At 35.8% G+C, this 6,536-nt stretch overlaps 1 protein-coding gene across 1 annotated transcript in view; it reads right to left on the reverse strand.

The window, feature by feature from the left end:
• The window catches only part of LOC139984541 (NLR family CARD domain-containing protein 4-like), a 313,255-nt gene extending 306,944 nt beyond the window's left edge, over positions 1-6,311 (reverse strand). The window contains exon 1 of the mRNA XM_071998473.1: positions 6,110-6,311. The gene's annotated coding sequence lies outside the window, so the exon portion shown is untranslated. The remainder of the gene's footprint in view (positions 1-6,109) is intronic.
• Between the last annotated feature and the right edge of the window lie 225 nt (positions 6,312-6,536).

Consider the following 6,536-nt stretch of genomic DNA (forward strand, 5'->3'; position numbering starts at 1 on the left):
CATATATATCATGGCTATTTACTTTTCGTTTGCCGCTTTTCCATTTTGCCAACCCCGGTTGCGTCCCCTTAAATGTTTGCGTGTAGGAGAGGGGGGCCTTTCCCTGTCCTTAGCCCTTCTGGTTACGCTGAAACTCGTATCGAGTTTTAAGCAAGAAAACACATTTAGAGAGAGAAAATTAATTTTCCCGAATGTATTCTAAGCCATTGGGGGTCTGATTGGGACTTTCACTGTTCAGATATATAATGTTCCTGATAGTCATTTTATAGCAACAAAAAAAAAAACATTTCAAAGAGGAACTCCGTTTTACTGAAATGTATTTGAAAGCCCCAGTAGGGTGTAGGGAACGAAGCCCCGGAAGCTGTAGCAATTTGAGATTTTTCTTAAATTCTTACTATTTTATTCTCCCTCCGCATTATTGCAAACGTCCAATATGCAAATGGGTTATATGGTGTATGGAGTGACTGGGAATTCGGTCAAGTACACAATCGTGGTATCCAGGCGCTGAGAATGGGCTGCTTAAATAGATAGGATGTGTCATATATGAGACATGTTTGAGGGAAGTAGTTGAATCCAAGTGTAAAAGGTGTACATGGATGACCATCAAATCTACTTTTCTTGCCAATGATGTCCAATTGTTATGGTAATTAAACCCCATAATTGAAAAGTTTAAGGTAAAGCTTTGGAATGTTCAGTCCTTTATATATTATTATGCACGTCAACACACATACTCTGTTTTATACATTTTCGGTGAATTGGATTATTGGTCTTAATTGAATGTTAATTTTTTAAGAACCTCAACCTACTCTACTTGCCTCTTATTCGCTAATCTTCCATGGATTTACATCACTTAGCATATCTCTTTAATATATTGATCGTACTGAAGATTCATCACACAATAACAACAACCAGTATTGTGAATCAAATAAAATGAAAAATAAAACAAATCTTGTTCTGTCATTTACTTCGTCTGCTCATCGATACAACCAGTGTAATGTTGAGATTGGTTCCTCTACTAAGAAATGTTTTTTTTTAAAGAAAAGTACCCTTTTCAAATTGTGTAATTTAAAAATGCCCCTGTAGTTAAAAAAAAAAATATATATATATACATATATTGAAAAGTATTCTTTTGTTCTAAGACCATATTTACTGCAAGTTGTGGTGCGATATCCACAGAGATTATTTTCTCTACAAGATGTTGGTGGTGTTTCCTTTAACTGAATGTCACATACCCCACTGACCCGATGCCTGTCACCCACTCCTTCCGTATTGTTACCTTAGACAACATCTTAGCTATAAGTTGTTATATGTCCCGCTGCTTTCAATATCTGCCATCCGCCCCCCCCCCCCCCTTCTGACTCGAATCATCTTCCGAAGCCCCTTTATAAGGAGACAATGAACAGGAATAGGTAACTTGGTGCTCTTATAAACATTCCACAGTAGGCAGATTATGAGTTCGTTTTTTTTTATTAGAAAAGATGAAAACAGAAGTAATTCCTGTTATCATTTCATTTATCCACGTGTTCTCATTGGCTCATTAAGATTCTCTAGTATCACCACGCCCAAACAAAACCATGGAAAACCAGGGCCACATACCATGTTTACTGATCACTTTGAGCCTCGTTGCTGTGTATGTGCGAACTGACTCTCTGGAATCTGGAATCAAATAATGATGATCTGTTCTCTCTTAATTTAAAGCTAGTTCGTGTATATATGCCACTGTAAGATTTATATTTACCCAAAACAGTAGTTTTCATGCTCGTTACCGCACTCATTAACTAGGCGGAAGAACATTTTTACAACCAACAACAACAAGCTAAGATTTAAAGAGCACCGGAAGTATTACCGAAAGAAGTTCTGCATAGAGGCTGACCTAGGAAAAATGTCGAGCGCCATCTTATTTAATATGTACAGCAGATGTAGAAACTTGAAACATTTCGGATTAGTCACAACGTACTTTCAACTTTACATTATTATGTTATGTCTCATATTATTTTAATCTACTTTTATTCGTCCAGAACTTGTGTTCATGGTTTGATAAACTATTTGCCATGTCTATGAAACACAGTTCTGTGTAAATTCGTTTACGCTATAGTTTGATATAAACGTAGTTTACAAACTACAGGTTGTCAACTATCTTCAATTGAGTCGCTTGGTAAATAGTGTAGAGGGAAGTATTATATTTTAAAAGAGAATGGATGTAATGAATACGGATATCACTGCCTCCCCAGAACCCAACTCTATTACAAAAGAGCTACTCCCAAACCGATGAGCTGACCAAAATAACAATGGTTTACAGCTCCTAAGTAACGTCCGTAAAGGCAAACAAAGGGCTTCCGACTGAACAACGTCCGTTAAAATGGACTTAATCTCAAGGGTTTTCTGTCGAAAGGCATATCCAGTTATGGACTTACTTATTCCTGTGATTCCTGCGTCACCAGTCAATAAAGACTCATCCTTCTCCGAAGAAGAAGAAGAACACATACCATGTGGGCAAAGGTCTTCTATCAAAAGGATCGAAAACAGGATCAAGCTGCAAGTCATATATGTGCTACCAAAAATTCATAAATCACCCCGGCTAACTCAAAATTTGCCGGTAGACCGATAATAAGCGGAAACGGATCACCGACCGCAAAAATGAAATTTGAAAATCTTCAAAGGTCCAAGGTTCGAAACCAATGGGTTATTAGACACTAAAGTCTACACCAAACCCACGAAAACCTTCCAATACCTCGACAGAAACTCTGCACACCCACTTGCCACTTTAAAGGCTTCTTTAAAGGGGAAATATTACGATACGCACGTCTCTGTAACAACGAGACTGATTTCTTACAGGAAAAAACGCGTTCACAGAGAAACTGTTACTCCGTTACTATAAGAAAGAGGAAATTGCCTCAGTCACGAAAGGCATAAAATTTGAAAACTGTAGGCATTACCTCACTACCAAACCTAAACAAAAGGAACCACCACTGGTGTTCAAGCTTACCGATACACCCCATATCAAAAACACGCATTTGAAAAAAGCACTTTGGAAACAATGGCACTTAATTTCGCAACACGCGGAATTATCCAAACAGTTTCCAAAACAACCGATTCTTGCCTACGAAAGGGCCCAAAATCTCAAAGATTTACTTGTTAACTCAAGGTTTCGTACTAACGAAGAATCAGCTGACTCTCAAGGTTCACACGAAGCTTTTTTAGATGCTCTTATAGCTGCACTATGAGTCCATAAAAACTCGTGCACAGAAAATTGATGCATTTTGAGAACGAGACGCTCATGCCGAATATAAAATATTCAAAGGCTTACTACTGATGAAGCTCCTCCTATAAAGTTTGAGAGCAGAAACCGGTGTAGTTGGTCAAAAGAACCTACGCTAGTCTTTCCTAAAAGTACACTCAATTCACCTAATAGGTGCAATTTTGTTTCACCACGAGGAGCATGCTATAAGCTCATGTTCCTCGGGCCCTCCCTTAAAAATACTTCAGGTTATTGACGACTACGTTGCGTTAGATAGTGTAAAACCGCCTACACCACCATTTCATTATATTTTAAAGAGAATGGATGTCATGAATAAGGAAATCGATATTAGCGCAATATATTTGTAGTTAACACACACACATTATATATGTTTTGGCCATGTGAAGTAAGTTATTTCTAGTACTGCAAAAACGTTGCTGCTACGCAGAAAGATATGGTGCGCATAAGCGTTATAAGAAACTCTGGTAATAATGTATGAGTGACGTTGCTCGTGTCAATATGTTACAATAATCACTGTATGAAATACATAGGGTAGTAATATGATATCAGTAATGATGAGTCACAATGGCTCATGATGTACACTTTACAATGGGACTATACAACTGAATATTTACATGTTATTGAAAATAAAATTACATTCGATCAAGCTAGACACCCTAGATTTGTGAAGCAGATTAGTCCAGTTCCGGCCTCCAAAACTATTTGCTCTTTTATTCTAAACAGGATTTTAATGAACGGAAGCATGTTAATAGTTTAAAGTCAATAAATGTTTTCAAAAGTACCCAAAGCCTGTCAAGAAGTTATAATGGACTGAATATACAATATCATGTGTCAAATAGGGGATTGATGTTAAGGTAACAGAGTAATGCAAAATGAACATGGGTGACCATTATTCGACATCTTTAGCATGTTTAGAGCCAATCTGGTTGCTTTTATGGTAATTTCAAGTGAAATGTATGACGGATAGCTTTGAAGCATTGACATTTGTCTTGCATCGTCTGCTGTCAATCGGCCCGGGCTTATTCAGGATTTGGAAAAGGCTCCCTAGAAATGTAACATTTAAGACGCGAAATGTGGTATTCTGAGGCATAGTTATTTAAATATATATAAATGAGGTTTATAATATGGTACACACGCGAGATTGTGCAAATAACTATCTGTTACCACGGCCTCCCACCCCTCCTAGATTCGAGCCTTGTATCAGGTACCAATTTACGTTTTTTTTTTCCAAAAGTAAACGTACCGAGGGTGACTTATTTGATCAATATATCAGGTAAATATTATTATCAACGATCACATCAAATCTGCTTGTTGCTGATTGGTTAATCTTTTTAGCTCAGTTATTTATAACCTACTCACCATATCTTCTCCTCTCATGTTAAGCAATAAAGATATTTTTACACAATGTCAACAACAAGTTTTGTGAACTTTTTGCTGTCATTTACTCACCAGGGCATTGAATCAGCTTTAAATTTCCAGGTTTAGATTGGACTAGACAGACCACTTTAAATTAAATACACTTAGTGTCATTCGTTTTTTATTGTAGAATATCGCAAATATCCCATACGAGACTTATTAAGCAATAAATATATATTAACACAATGTCAACAACAAGTGTTATGAATATTGTGCTGTCATTTACTCACAAGGGTATTAAATCAAATGTCATTCTTCTTATACGACCCTCCTAAGGAGGGTGGTTTTATTGACAAATTTAAAACGTAATATTAATATCCATTCAATATTAACATAATCTTTATAAGCCCCATGCAAAGTATGTCAAATTTAGGGCGCTTTGTAAAAATAGTTCATGGTTCATGATAGTCTTTGTCGGATCGTGGAATTTTATTAGAAGAGAGAAAACAAACTAATTACTTCTAGTAAAATACTAAATCATTATAAGGGCTACAATCACTGTAAATCGACTAAACACAGTAAAGTATATAACTCAAGCCAGGTCACCCTGAGAAAGCCAAAATATCAGTCACGTGATTGCTATCATACAAAACGAAAACTTTAAAAATCAGTTAAATTCTTAAACTGAATCTGTTTATTATAATCTTTTAATAGTTTTCCTAAGTATCAGGAAGTATGTAGAGTTTAAAAATACTGTAATTTTTCACCGTGGTTTTACTGACAAGAACCAAAATCCCGCCGGGTAAGCCAATTATAACTGATTCAATGTTCTCTTTACTTCCCAAATATATACCTAACTTATATCATGTTCCATGAACTTCCCACTAGATTTATCTTAGTAAAAGTTATCCAATGGTCCATATACTTCCCACATGATTTACTCCATGTTCCGTACGGATAGAAAGTAAGACAAATGCATCTCCCTCATGCATATAATTGCAAGCTGAAAATAGGCCTATAAATTGAGGAACGATTTTCTTTCATTCATTTAGGTTGGACCTAATCCTAAAGGCGTAACTTCTGCTATGAAAGTATTATAAGACTAAATGTCTGTTTCGAACAGACTCTGTTAGTTTATTTATGATCTGGTCTGAAAGCAATACAGTTAAAGGATAGCACATGTTCTGATTGGAATGGATATGTTGTGGCTACATGAATGAACTTTCAAATAACCAGGATTTACATAATAACAGTTTGACTAGCATGAGCTCAACAATATTGCGTTTAAATTAATGAAATATTACAATCGACAATGAAATATGATCATACAGACATGGATTATAATTCTTATACATTGGAATTGCCTCGAAGACGCCATGGTAATATAGTAAGCTGTTGTCATAAATTGAAGATATATCCTTTTTTATGACGTGTTTAGTATATATCAGTACATATATAGCTTCCCATCATTACTGTCTCATGTACGTTACTTACCAGTATACGATCAGCGCTTTGTGGATTTATCAACCAGAGTAGAATTTAAGTCTAGAATCCTTTAATCCTTAAATAATATGAAAATCACGATAAAGAACATACGGAAACAGGAATGAAGAACATCCCATCGACAAGATGGCGTCGTGTAGGTCATGTGACGTTCTAACATACGATCTTGGACGCTAAATAGATATCGGTAGGAATCAGTCCATAGTTTAACTGGTTTCAAAATTCATCTTTTATAGTATACACAATAAAATACTTTATTTGATAATACAATTTATAGCTGATTTTTATGCCTTTTTGTGTTCATTCTGTCATATCAGCCGTTCTAAAGTACCTGTTGTACGTATATGCATTGCTCTCAGTTACGCCCATTAATAAAAAACCATTGTAAGTTTCCGATGTATTTTTTCTAATGTTTGTA

This window comes from Apostichopus japonicus, chromosome 17 (assembly GCF_037975245.1).
Source record: "Apostichopus japonicus isolate 1M-3 chromosome 17, ASM3797524v1, whole genome shotgun sequence".
NCBI lineage: Eukaryota > Metazoa > Echinodermata > Holothuroidea > Aspidochirotida > Stichopodidae > Apostichopus > Apostichopus japonicus.